We start from the raw sequence: 14,834 nt of genomic DNA on the forward strand, positions 1-14,834 counted from the left end.
TGCTGGAAGGGAAGTGATTTGTAAAATTGTCCAGAGTTCAACAAGACGGGACAGACCATGAGGGGGAGCTCTAATTGAAAAGCTCACATTCAGATTGCAAAATGATCTTAATTATTTAGAGGATCTTTGCTTAATTAACACTGTGTGAGGACTCTAAACGATAGTATTGAAAAAAAAAAGCCAGAGTAAAGTTGTGTCACAAGTGGTCTGCATGTTGAGAGGTACACACAGCAGGCCAATCTGAATGAGCATTATAGCACTGTAACAGCACTCCGCTGCTTTCAATTAAATAAAATTAGATTTTAAGATACAACCCAGTGACATGGCATTAAATCTTTAACGCACAAACACTTCAAATGAGCTGGAAGGGGAAGAAGAGAGAAGCAGATGGCTTCAGGCGAGCAAGGCGATGGTGCTGTTCTGTTAACTTCATTCTAGGGCACAGGTACCGACCTGCTTCCTTTGTTCTGTTCCACACAGATCTTTCCCTCCCGGAGCTCCGTTGTGTGAGGAAGACATTTTTTGCAGGAATTTCCTCCATTTGCAATGACTGATAGCGTCCAGAAACTCTACAAAATTAGTCTTTCTTTTTCTACCTCCTGGGATCTAGGGATACACGTTCATTGATTTGATTTATTATTTTCCCACGTATTAGTGTACAGTGAAAAGCATTGTTTCCTGTGCGCTATACAGACAAGTTCATATACATACCGTTCATAGAGAAGGAAATGAGAGAGTGCACAATGCAGTGTTACAGTCATAGCTAGGGTGTAGAGAAAGATCAACTTAATGCAAGGTAGGCCCATTCAAAAGTCTGACAGCAGCAGGGAAGAAGCTGTTCTTGAATCGGTTGGTACGTGACCTCAGATTTCTATACCTTTTTCCTGATGGAAGAAGGTGGAAGAGAGAATGTCCGGGGTGCGTGGGGTCTTTAATTATGCTGGCTGCTTTGCCGAAGCAGCGGGAAGTGGGTATAGAGGGATATGGGCCAAATGTGGGCACATGGCTTTTCTATTTCTACACAAATGCAAAAGCAGCAGTGATTTGCATTTATACAGCGCCTTCAACCGAATAAAATATCCCAATGCATTTCAGAGGAATATTATCAGACAAAAACTGATGCCACACAAAGAGATGTTAGATAAAAGTAAAATACTGCGGATGCTGGAATCTGAAACAAAAACAGAAAATGCTGGAAAATCTCAGCAGGTCTGACAGCATCTGTGGAGAGAGAATAGAGCCAACGTTTCGAGTCTGAATGATTCTTCATCAGAGCTGTTAGACGAGATGTTAAGAGATGTTAGAGCAGTTGTCCAATAACTTGGTCAACGTAGTAGGTTTTATGGAGGGCCTTAATTTTTTTAAGTTTATTTATTAGTGTCACAAGTAGGCTTACATTAACACTGTAATGAAGTTACTGTGAAAACCCCCTAGTCGCCACACTCCAGCGCCTGTTCGGGTACACTGAGGGAGAATTTAGCATGGTTAGGACGTCTTTCGGATTGTGGGAGGAAACCGGAACACCCGGAGGAAACCCGCACAGACACGGGGAGGACGTGCAGACTCCGCACAGACAGTGACCCAAGCCAGGAATCGAACCTGGGTCTCTGGCACTCTGAGGCAGCAGTGCCAAAGGAGGAGGGAGAGAGGAAGAGAGATGGAGAGATTTAGGGAGTTTTCAGAGCTTGGCATCTGGCGGGCTGAAGACATGTGGCCCCCAGTGGAGCAAAAAGATAAGAATTGGCGTTGGACATTAATGTAGGTCAGTGAGCACCTGGGTGTCAAGATTTATTAAGGAATCCAGCCTTAAATTGCTTCAGGAGAAAGAGAGAAATAACCGATTATTTAAAAGTTGACTACATTTAAATAAAAAGGCATTGGTGAGAACAGAAACGGTTATAAAAGCTGCATCTCTTGTTTGTACCTCTTCAGAATTGGGTAAGTGGAGTTCTTATCGGTATAATTAGCTATGTCAGTGAGGATTGTTAATTTTTTATGTAGCTCTACATTACCAATCTCAGAGCTCTCCAGAGGACTCACTTCATTCTCCCCCCACAAATGCTTCAGTGACACTGAACAAGCACTTAACTAATCAATAGTAAAGCCTCATGTGGGCCAGCTATGACCCAGAGGCTGTGCTGGAGCCTTTGAATTCACCAAATCCCCAGAGACGGAGTCCTGGTAAGTAAGAACAATCTTGAAATGTAAAAGGCAGTCAAGTGGTTCGCTTACATGGAACCTTATCATGTCTCCGAGATATCTCGGAGTTTGATGTATAATGAATTACTTCACGATGCCGTGCTACAGTCAAACAAAGCAGCCATGTTCTGCACGATAAGGTACCAACCAAAACTTAAATAAACCACCCTTCAGTCTGATTTTGGAATGAGGAACTTTGGACAGGACATTGGAACTTCATTTTTCAGTCTTTCATGGGATGTGGGTGTCGCCGGCTGGGCCAGTATTTATTGCCCATCCCCAAGGGCAAGTTAAGAGTCAACCACATTGCTGTGGGTCTGGAGTCACTTGTAGTCATGATGTGGAGATATCGGCGTTGGACTGGGAGAACACAGTAAGAAGTCTCACAACACCAGGTTAAAGTCCAACAGGTTTATTTGTAGGCCAGACCGGGTAAGGACAGCGGATTTCCTTCCCTGAAGGACATTCGTGAACCAGATGGGTTTTTACAACAATCAGCAATGGTTTCATGGTCATCATTAGGGGTGGCATGGTGGCACAGTGAATAGCACTGCTGCCTCACAGCGCCAGGGACCTGGGTTCGATTTCCACCTTGGCTCACTGTCTGTGTGGAGTTTGCACGTTCTCCCCGTGTCTGCGTGGGTTTCCTCCGGGTGCTCCGGTTTCCTCCCACCGTCCAAAGATGTGCAGGTTAGGTGGATTGACCATGCTAAATTCTCCCTTAGTGTCAAGGGGACTAGCTAGAGTAAGTGTATGGGGTTATGGGGATAGAGCCTGGGGTGGTATTGTTGTTGGGCCGATGGGCCAAATGGCCTCCTTCTGCACTGTAGGATTCTATGATTAGACTTTGAATTCTAGATTTATTTTATTGAATTCAAATTTCACTATCTGCCGTGGTGGGATTCGAACCTGGGTCCCCAGAGCACTACCCTGGGTCTCTGGATTACTATCCAGTGACAATACCAATGCGCCACTGCTTCCCCACACTGCTCTGCAAATAGTCCCCTGTTTCTAACATTCATCGCAACAGGCAAACCCCAGTCTTTGATTTCATTTTATTCCATTCCAAGGATTACACCTCCAGCTGCATTGTTCTCCCCCAGCACTCAGATTGTCCCCAAGAGTTTCCGAACCTGCCACCTCGCAAACTGTGCCGCCTGCACATCCCCCTCCAAATCACACGTCACCCTGACAGAGTACCCTTCGTTGCCTGAATGAGCTCCCAGACTAGAATCTTAGAAGAATCATAGAATCCCTACAGTGCAGAAGAGGCCATTCAGCCCATCTAGTCTGTATCAACTCTTTGACAGGGTAACTTACCCAGGCCCACCTCATCCACACCATCCCCGTAACCCTGCACATTTACCCTGCTAATCCACCTAACCAGCACATCTTTGGATTGCGGGAGGAAACCGGAGCACCCGGAGGAAACCCACGCAGACATGGGGAGAACGTACAAACTCCACGCAGACAGTGACCCAAGGCCGGAATCGAACCCGGGTCCGGTGACGTTGTGAGGCAGCAGTGCTAACCACCGTGCCACCGTGCCACTGAGAGAGTTTCAGCTTAAACTGAATAAGTTACCAAGATTAGCATTGAAAAGCAGTTATAAAAAAAACCTCACGGAAACACGTGTTGTGCACGCAACCCTGCTAAATCTCTCAAAGTCTGGTTTTTTATGAGAGTGGGATGTTTTAGGCCATTTGTAAGCAGACAAAGAAGTGATTGACTTATTAAACATTTATGGTTCTGCCCAGAAGCCGTGGGCTGTAATTCTATCTGGAGGTGATGAGGCCGAATCCTCCAACACATTGAGAGCAAAGTGGAACCATGAATAATTCACGATGAAAAAAAGGCAACAAATACAAAGGATTGGTGTCACCTCAGACACGTCCCCCGGAAACTTCCCAGAAATGATCTCGCCTCTCTGCATTGCAGACAAAGCCACCAAAGATTTCAGCCTCACCTCGGTCCTTTGCTTTGAACTCGTTATCGATTATGTTCGGTGGACACTTAACTTGTCAGACAATATCCCTGCACCCACAATGTTAACGGGTGTGTTATTCATTGATTGCTGTTAACCCTCCCCATGCTGGAGACGGAGAGAGGAAAGGACTGGGCTGTGCTGTGATACTCCACCCTCCCATGGTTGAATAGCTTGCCCACATTCACTGCCGAGACTCGAGCAGAAATAATGACCACAGGGACTAGGGTCCCAGGTTCAATTCTGGCCTCGGGTGACTGTCTGTGTGGAGTTTGCACGTTCCCCCCGTGTCTGCGTGGGTTTCCTCCGGGTGCTCCGGTTTCCTCCCACAGTCCAAAGATGTGCGGGTTAGGTGCATTGGCCGTGCTAAATAAAAGTTTATTTATTAGCCACAAATAAGGCTCACTGTAATGAAGTTACTGTGAATTTCCCTGGAGAAATTGACCCTAGTATCAGAAGGACTAGCAGGGAAAATGCGTAGGGTTGCGGGAATAGGGCCTGGGTGGGATTGTGGTCAGTACAGACTCGATGGGCTGAATGGCCTCCTTCTGCACTGTAGGGATTCGATGATTTAAACAAGGAGAGTGTTGCTGACACATAGGGAGTGAGCCAGGGAAAGAGAAAAGTCTCTTGGAAGGAAACAATTAAAGACCAGCTTTAAAAATGAGTTCCCCCCCCCCCCACCCCAACCTCCACTGCCCCCCCCCAGCCTCCCCGCCCACCCCCCCCCCCCCCACACACACACACGCAACTCACTACTCAATGCTCAATACTCACTCCACCCTCACTCACTCCACCTTCACTCACTCACTCCACCTTCACTCACTCACTCCACCTTCACTCACTCACTCCACCCTCACTCACTCACTCCACCCTCACTCACTCACTCCACCCTCACTCACTCACTCACTCCACCTTCACTCACTCCCTCCACCTTCACTCACTCACTCCACCCTCACTCACTCACTCCACCTTCACTCACTCACTCCACCTTCACTCACTCACTCCACCCTCACTCACTCACTCCACCCTCACTCACTCACTCCACCCTCACTCACTCACTCCACCTTCACTCACTCACTCCACCCTCACTCACTCACTCCACCCTCACTCACTCCACCCTCACTCACTCACTCCACCCTCACTCACTCACTCCACCCTCACTCACTCACTCCACCCTCACTCACTCACTCCACCCTCACTCACTCACTCCACCCTCACTCACTCCACCCTCACTCACTCACTCCACCTTCACTCACTCACTCCACCCTTACTCACTCACTCCACCTTCACTCACTCACTTCACCCTCACTCACTCACTTCACCCTCACTCACTCACTTCACCTTCACTCACTCACTCCACCCTCACTCACTCACTCTATACTCACACCCTCTCACCCACTCACAGCTTCAGTGTGTTCATTAAAACAATGAATGTATCAGTGGTGGTTCAATGGGTAGAAATCCCACCACTTGAGTCGCAAGATCATGGCTTCAAATCTCACTCCGTCGGTTTGAGCATGCTATCCAGTCCCAGTGCAGTGCCGAGGGGGTGCTGCACTGCCCCAGCCATTGCCCTCCAGGTGAGACCAAGGTGTAAAGTGTGACCCTGTGGTGTGAGATCTCTAACCTGCCCTCCATTTAAACAGATCAACTGGTTACTTATCTCATTTTGTGGGATCGTGCTGTGCTCAAAGAGAGGCCTAGTGGTATTATCGCTAGACTATTAATCCAGAAGCTCAGTTAATGTTCTGGGAACCCGGATTCGAATCCCGCCACGGCAGCTGGTGGAATTTGAATTCAATAAAAAATGTCTGGAATGAAGAATCTACTGATGACCATGAAACCATTGTCAACTGTCGGAAAAACCCATTTGGTTCACTAATGTCCTTGAATGTATTCAAGGGGCGGCTGGATATAGCACTTGGGGCGAATGGGATCAAAGGTTATGGGGAGAAAGCAGGATTAGGCTATTGAGTTGGACGATCAGCCATGACGGTGATGAATGGCGGAGCAGCCTCGAAGGGCCAAATGGCCTCCTCCTGCTCCTATCTTTCTATGTTTCTATGTTTAGAGAAGGAAATCTGCTGTCCTTACCCGGTCTGGCCTACGCGCGACTCCAGAGCCACAGCAATGTGGTTGACTCTTAACTGCCCTCCAAGGTCAACTAGGGGTGGGCAATAAATGCTGGTCAGCCAGCGACGCCCATGTCCCACAAACGAATAAAAACAAACTGGCTGTCACATTCGCCTACATTTCAGCAGCTAGCCCACTTCAAAAGTAACTCACTGGTTTGTGAGCTGCCTTGGGACTTGGAATGTGCTGTGGAAATTGAAAGCTCCTTATTATCCGAGCTGGTTAGTATCTCCAGTGACCACAGAATGTGAAACAGCGCGCACTCTGCCAGGGAAAGCAGGGCAGGTGGAAATGCTGAAACCATGGTGATAATGCTTGAAACTCAACAAAGTGCCAGTCGCATTCTCATGGGAATTAATCCCTAAGGATTATACGCCATCAAATATGGGATCTACATTGTTGTAATTGGTCTGTGATATAGTTGGGCCTTGTTCTGCTCCCCCACCTCACCCCCACCCCCCCGCCCCCCCTCACACCGCCAGCCACCAGATTGGAACTCAATGAAAAGCTGACTTAAGTTGATCGGACCTAATGACTGAGCAATAATACTCTTATCGGACAGGCCAGAGCACACAGGATTTGAGAGAGAAACTTCTCATTTGGTCGAAAAGCAGGGATGAGATTACGGAGAGAGAGAGAGAGAGCACATTTCCAGCTCTGATTTCGGCCTCCTGTTTCCAGGAAGAAATCTTTGCTTTTTCTCACTCATCGTGTTTCAAAGATTAAAGCGACATTCATTCACAGGAATTAACAAGTGTATGTGAATGGGGTAAAATGCAAAACAGCAGGCAGACAGAGTCCGCTGTGATATTAAAAGATTTTAAATCCTTTTTATTGAATTAGCACAAATTTTAAAGGCCTGAGGATATTGAATTGGGGAGAGTTTAATACTTTGTGGTATTTGATCACGGAGGATCATTTAATATCATTCAGCCATAAAGTTAAGGCTCCGTATCTTAACTGCCCCCCTCCCTTTCTGGGTATCTGGGCAGGGAAGAGGGCAGTTAAAGTACAGCGAGTCACTTCGATAGAAGATAGAATCCCTACAGTGCAGAAGGAGGCTATTCAGCCCATCAGGTCTGCACTGACCACAGTCCCACCCAGGCCCGATCCCTATAACCCCATGCATTTACCATAGTAATCCCCCTGACACCAAAATCAATTTAGCATTGGCCAATCAATCTGACACGCACATCTTTGGACTGTGGGAGGAAACCGGAGCACCCGGAGGAAACCCACGCTGACACGGGGAGAATGTGCGAACTCCACACAGACAGTGACCCGAGGCTGGAATTGAACCCAGGTCCCTGGCGCCGTGAGGCAGCAGTGCTAGCCACTGTGCCACCGTGCCGCCCACACTAACTGCATTCCCACTGAGATCAGAATCTTTACTTTAGACTCTGGCCCAGAAAAGGTGAGGAAGCAATGATAGATTTCCCCAGTAGACCAGAGCTGTCGGGGGGGCGGAGGGAGGTGGAATGGGGGTGCGGGGGGGTAGGGGGTGGATAATGGGCCCAGAGGGAGACCAAACGCAGGTTAATTTTTAATTTGGATGACAGTCAAGGCTTCCCTGAAACAGAGGATCCGGTCGCTTGTGGGATCTTGCTGTGTGCAAATTCATAGAATCATAGAATCCCTACAAGTGCAGAAGGAGGCCATTCGGCCCACCGAGCGCACCGCAGCAGCGGTGACTTCACTTCATTAGTTGTAAAGTACATTTTTAAAAATCCTGAGGCCATGAAAGGTGCTACATAAATGCAAGTTACGCAATTATTTTTCCCGAGAATGTGGTACGCGCTACCACAAGAAGTGGTTGAGGTGAAAAGCCTCAAGGTATTGAAGGGGAAGCTAGGTACATGAGAAAGAAATGGATAGCAGGACATACAGAGGAGCTAGGGTGGGAAGAGGCTCATACAGAGCACAGACACTAGCATTGAACAGTTGGGCCGAATGGCCTGGTTCTGTGTTGTACATTCTATGTAATTCCAGGTGCGAGGTTCCTTTACAATTCTATACGTAACTCCCCTTGTGCAGGACACCGGGGGCGGGTTGCTGCAACTGGTAATAGCAAAGAGAAGCCATTCAACCCATCCAGCTCATTCTCCAATCGAATCAATCCTTTCGGAGGCAGAGAGGTTTAGGGAGGGAATTCCAGAACTGGGGGCCTCAGCAGATGGAGGCTCAAAGCAGCAGCCAGTGCACAAGAGGGTAAATTGGATGCTATTGTCCTTTGCAATATTTTATAAGATCAAAAGACATAGGAGCAGAATTAGGCCGCTCGGCCCATCGAGTCTGCTCCACCATTCAATCATGGCTGATATTTTTCTCATCCCCATTCTCCTGCCCTTTCCCCCATAACCCCTGACCCCCTTATTAATCAAGAACCTATCAATATCTGTCTTAAAGACACTCAATGACCCGGCCTCCACAGCCTTCTGCGGCAAAGAGTTCCACAGATTCACCACACTCTGGCTGAAGAAATTCCTCCTCATCTCTGTTTTAAAGGATCATCCCTTTAGCCTGAGGTTGTGCCCTCTGGTTCTGGTTTTTCCTACTCGTGGAAACATCCTCTCCACGTCCACTCTATCCAGGCCTCGCAGTATCCTGTCAGTTTCAATAAGATCCCCCCTCATCCTTCTAAACTCCAATGAGTAAGGCTTCAGCGAGGATTGAACTCACGACCTCTGGTTTACGAGACCAGTGCTCTAACCACTGAGCTATGGAGCCAACCCTTGAAAATAGGGACGTGGAGGCTTTGGAGAGAGTACAGAGGAGGTTTACCAGGATGTTGCCTGGTATGGAGGGGCTTAGTTATGAGGAGAGATTGGGTAAACTGGGGTTGTTCTCCCTGGAAAGACGGAGGATGAGGGGAGACTTAATAGAGGTGTATAAAATTATGAAAGGCATAGATAGGGTGAACGGTGGGAAGCTTTTCCCCAGGTCGGTGGTGACGTTCACGAGGGGTCATAGGTTCAAGGTGAAGGGGGGGAGGTTTAACACAGATATCAGACGGACATATTATACACAGAGGGTGGTGGGGGCCTGGAATGCGCTGCCAGGCAAGGTGGTGGAGGCGGACACACTGGGAACGTTTAAGACTTATCTAGACAGCCATATGAACGGAGTGGGAATGGAGGGATACAAAAGAATGGTCTAGTTTGGACCAGGGAGCGGCACGGGCTTGGAGGGCCGAAGGGCCTGTTCCTGTGCTGTATTGTTCTTTGTTCTTTGTTGAGTACAGACCCAGAGCCCTCAACCGTTCCTTACACGACAAGCACTTCATTCCAGGGATCATTCTTGCGAACCTCCTCTGGACCCTTTCCAAGGCCCAGCACATCCTTCCTTAGAAATGGGGTCCAAAACTGCTCACAATACTCCAAATGGGGCCTGACCAGAGCCTTATACAGCCTCAGAAGTACATCCCTGCTCTTGTATTCTAGCCCTCTCGACATTCCTTGTCCATCACACGACACTCATTGCATTAACTGAGATGTTTGCCGGAATTTGACCCGCCCGCCCGCCCGAGCCTCATAAGATCCCGCCTAAGGCCAATGGAGAATGCTGTTCTGTGAGCCTTGCCCCTCCCCCGGTTCCAGGGCGGGTGGGGCTCACAGACCAACATTCTGTGTTGGCCTTGGGTGGGATCTTACGAACCTCGGGCAGGTGAGGTGGTAAAATTCCAGCAGTTAACTCCAATTATTATAACACTCCCACCAAACACCTTGAGATGTTCTTTTTGCATTGCAGATGCCGGGGGAGGGGGGGGGGGAATGGTGGCACAGTGGTAATATAATAATAATGGTAATGTAGTGGTATAAGTGGCACGGTGGCACAGTGGTTAGCACTGCTGCTTCACAGCGCCAGGGACCCGGGTTCGATTCCCAGCTTGGGTCACTGTCTGTGTGGAGTCTGCACATCTCCCCGTATCTGCGTGGGTTTCCTCCAGGTGCTCTGGTCTCCTCTCTCAGTCCGAAAGACGTGCGGGTTAGGTGCATTGGCTAAATTCTCCTTCAGTGTACCCGAACAGGCGCTGGAGTGCGGCAACTAGGGGATTTTCACAGTAACTTCATTGCAATGTTAATGTTTTTGTTTAATGCTTTGTTTAGTAAGCCTACTTGTGACTAATAGACTTTAACTTAACTTTGTTAATGGACTAGCATTTCTGAGCTGGTAATCCAAAGGCTCAGGCAAATGCTCTGGGGACACAGGTTCAAATCCCACCATGGCCACTAACCTTAGTAATGATAACCACCATCGTAGACCCATGGGCCACGGGAATAGAAGCGGGCGAGGGGCGGACCATGGAATGGTCCAATGACTTTGGGTGGGATTTTACAGTTTCGGGACAAGCAAGGCCATAAAATCCAGTCCATGGAGTTCGCTAATGCCCTTTAGGGAAAGAAACCCTTAAGAGTATTCATAGGCAGAGGGATCTGGGTGTACAGGTACACAGGTCACTGAAAGTGGCAACACAAGTGGAGAAGGTAGTCAAGAAGGCATACAGCATGCTTGCCTTCATTGGCCAGGGCATTGAGTTTAAAAATTGGCAAGTCATGTTGCAGCTTTATAGAACCTTAGTTAGGCCGCACTTGGAATATAGTGTTCAATTCTGGTCGCCACACTACCTGAAGGATGTGGAGGCTTTGGAGAGGGTACAGAAAATATTTACCAGGATGTTGCCTGGTATGGAGGGCATTAGCTATGAGGAGAGGTTGGAGAAACTTGGTTTGTTCTCACTGGAACGATGGAGGTTGAGGGACGACCTGATAGAAGTCTACAAGATTATGAGGGGCGTGGACAGAGTGGATAGTCAGAAGCTTTTTCCCAGGGTGGAAGAGTCAATTACTAGGGGGCATAGGGTTAAGGTGCGAGGGGCAAGGTTTAAAGGAGATGTACGAGGCAAGTTTTTTACACAGAGAGTAGTGGGTGCCTGGAACTCACTGCCAGGGGAGGTAGTGGAGGCAGATACGATAGTGACTTATAAGGGGCGTCTTGACAAATACATGAAGAGGATGGGAATAGAGGGATATGGTCCCCGGAAGGGTAGGGGGTTTTAGTTCAGTCGGGCAGCATGGTCAGTGCAGGCTTGGAGGGCTGAAGGGCCTGTTCCTGTGCTGTAATAATTTTCTTTGTTCTTTGTTCTTTGAAATCTGCCCTCCTTACCCGGTCTGGCCTACATGTGACTCCAGACCCCTCAATATCATAGTTGGTTCGTAACTCCCCTTTGGGAGTGAGAGAGGAAGCCACTCAGATCAAAAGCAAGAAGGGATGGGCAATAAATGCTGGGTTTGCCAATGACGGAGCTCCACATCCCACGACGGAATTTTTTAAAAAAATGTAAGGGGCGGGGCGGGAATTGCAGTGGGCGGGACGGGAAAATTCACCCCAGGGTGTCGTCGGAGGCAAATCAAATGAAATACGGCAAACTAAAAATTGCAGTGAAAGGGTAAGACTCCTCAATAGCGCAGCTTAGAAATCTACAACGGTGGCATTAGAGATCAACGCTTAACAAGATTGTTATAACGTTTCTCCCGACTATTTTCATGCAAGCATAACCTGCTGATCTTGAATTGATTAGTGTATCTCTCTATAATGTTCCACAAAGTAAGGTGACAGGGATATGTTAAGCGTTCCTCCATTAATATCAGCGACAGTCATTTCTGGGTTGGTGAGTTTTATTTCTGTTTTATTATCTTTAAATTGCACGCAGATTAGAGTTTCCTTCAAGGAGATTTTTGAGAGTTCCATAAAGCCCGATTTGAAAAGCTTATCAGAAAGCGGAGTTTATAGCTTTCCACCGAGGACACAAGGACTTAATGTATTTTTTTTTCATGTGGCAAGTATTGTCTGCTGTAAGTTATACCCCACAAATCGCTAAGAGGATTGGACAGATTAGATTCAAGCATAAGTCATGTTATGTAAATGACGTGACAGTCTGTTCGGTTACAAACACCAGGAGATTTTGTTTTTGAAAAACCTTTTCAATATTCCGTTCATGTTGTGCCAGTGAACTTTGGATGGAAATTTTTTTTCTCATTTGCTACAAGACCCATTCTACTGGGGAAGCCAGGGTCTGAGGAGAATTGTATCCACAGTCAGGATAGTCTAGTGGACAATCCTCCCATAGGATAGTCAGAAGCTTTTTCCCAGGGTGGAAGAGTCAATTACTAGGGGGGGCATAGGTTTAAGGTGCGAGGGGCAAGGTTTAAAGGAGATGTAAAGGAGGCAACTTTTTTACACAGAGGGTGGTGGGTGCCTGGAACTCGCTGTCGGAGGTGGTAGTGGAAGCAGATACGATAGTGACTTTTAAGGGGCGTCTTGACAAATACATGAATAGGATGGGGATAGAGGGATACGGTCCCCAGAAGAGTAAAGGGTTTTAGTTCAGCCGGGCAGCATGGTCGATGCAGGCTTGGAGGGCCAAAGGGCCTGTTCCTGTGCTGTAATAATTTTCTTTGTTCTTTGTTCTTTACAAGCTCATCGACCTGAAACATTAACTGTTCTCTCTCCTCAGATGCCGTTCAGCATCCCCAGCATTTTCTGTTTTTATTTCCGATTTCCAGCATCTGCAGTATTTTGCTTTTGTCCAGCTCTTGTACGAACAAGGAACAGGAGGAGGCCACTCGGCCCCTCAAGCCTGCTCTGCCATTCAGCAAGATCAAGGCTGATCTGACTGTAACCCCAATCCCACATTACTGCCGACCCCCGATAACCTTTCACCCCTTTGTTAATCAATAAATTATCCAGCTCTGCCTTAATGATATTCCAAGATACTGCTCCCACCGTCTTTTGAGGAGAATAGTTCCAGAGACTCACTCCCAACTCAGAGAAAAGGAATTGATTTTGATTTGATTTATTATTGTCACATGTATTAACATACAGTGAAAAGTATTGTTTCCTGCGCGCCATACAGACAAAGCATACTGTTCATAGAGAATGAAAGGAGAGAGTGCAGAATGTAGTGTTACAATCATAGCTAGGGTGTAGAGAAAGATCAACTTAATGCGAGATAGGTCCATTCAAAAGTCCGTTGGCAGCAGGGAAGAAGCTGTTCTTGAGTTGGTTGTTACGTGACCTCAGACTTTTGTATCTTTTTCCCGACAGAAGAAGGTGGAAGAGAGAATGTCCGGGGTGCTTGGGGTCCTTGATTATGCTGGCTGCTTTACTGAGGCAGCGGGAAGTGTAGACAGAGTCAATGAATGGGAGGCTGGTTTGAGTGATGGACTGGCTACATTCACGACCCTTCGTAGTTTTGTGCGGTCTTAGACAGAGCAGGAGCCATACCAAGATAGAACCAGAAAGAATGCTTTCTATGGTGCATCTGTAAAAGTTGGTGAGAAACATGGCAGACTAGCCAAATTTCCTTAGTCTTCTCATCTCTGTCTGAAATGAGCGACCCCTTATGTTTAAACAGTGACCCCTCCCCTAGTTCTTAACTCTCTGACAAGTGGAAACATTCTCTCCACTTCCACCCTGTCAACACCCCTCAGGATCTTAAAGTTTCAAGTCACCTCTCACTCTTCTGAACTCTGGAAGATACAAACCTAACCTCTCCAACCTTTCCTCATAAGACAACTCTCCCATTCCTGGTATCAGACTGGTGAACATTCTCTGAACTGCTTTTAACACATTTACATCTTTCCTTAAATAAGGAGACCAATACTGTACACAACACTCCAGATGTAGTCTCACCAATGCCCTGAACAACTGAAGCACAACCTTCCTACGTTTGTATTCAATTCCTCTCACAATCAACAATAATATTCTATTAACTTTCCTGCTTCTTTCCTGTACCTGCACACTTGTCTTCTTTGATTCATTCACTAGCACACCCAGATCCCTCTGCACCTCACAGTTCTGCAATCTTTCACCATTTAGACAATAAGCTTTTTATTCTCCCTGCCAAAATGGACAATTTCAAATTTGCCCACTTTATGTTCCATTTGCCAGAATTTTGCCCATTCGCCTGACCTATCCATGCCCTTTGTAGCTTCTTTGTGTCCACTTCACAATTTACTTTCCTACCTATTTTTGTGTCATCATAAATTTAGCGATCGTACCTTCAGTCCCTTCATCCAAGTCAATTATATAAATTGTGAAAAGCTGAGGTCTCGGCACTGACCCCTGCGGCACACCCCTTATCACATCCAGCCAACCAGAAAAAACACCCATTTATGCCAACTCTCTGCTTCCTGTTTGCTGGCCAATCTTCAACCATGCCAATGCGACCCCCTACATCATGAACTTTTATTTTACGCACTGACCTTTGATGTGCCACCTTATCAAATGCCTTGTGGAAATCTAAATACAGCACATCCACCGGTTCCCCTTTATCCACAGACATAAACATTTCCCAGGGAGTCAAGGTTGAGAATGCAATAGCGCTGGAGCATATTTACACTGGCAGGTATAAGTATTGCTATACTACCCATAAAGAAATGGCCAGTGGCTACAGTTAGCAACCTCCACACTCCAACCCCTGACAAGATGTTCGTTGCATTGAAGACTGGTTAGT

The 14,834-nt window shown here is 47.2% G+C and overlaps 1 non-coding gene across 1 annotated transcript; it reads right to left on the reverse strand.

The window, feature by feature from the left end:
• Positions 1–8,973: 8,973 nt before the first annotated feature.
• Positions 8,974–9,046, reverse strand: trnat-cgu (transfer RNA threonine (anticodon CGU)). The gene has a single exon. It is a non-coding gene; the product is annotated as a tRNA-Thr (tRNA).
• Positions 9,047–14,834: the final 5,788 nt, after the last annotated feature.

The sequence above is a fragment of the Mustelus asterias genome, unplaced genomic scaffold, assembly GCF_964213995.1.
Source record: "Mustelus asterias unplaced genomic scaffold, sMusAst1.hap1.1 HAP1_SCAFFOLD_2492, whole genome shotgun sequence".
Classification (NCBI taxonomy): Eukaryota; Metazoa; Chordata; class Chondrichthyes; order Carcharhiniformes; family Triakidae; genus Mustelus; species Mustelus asterias.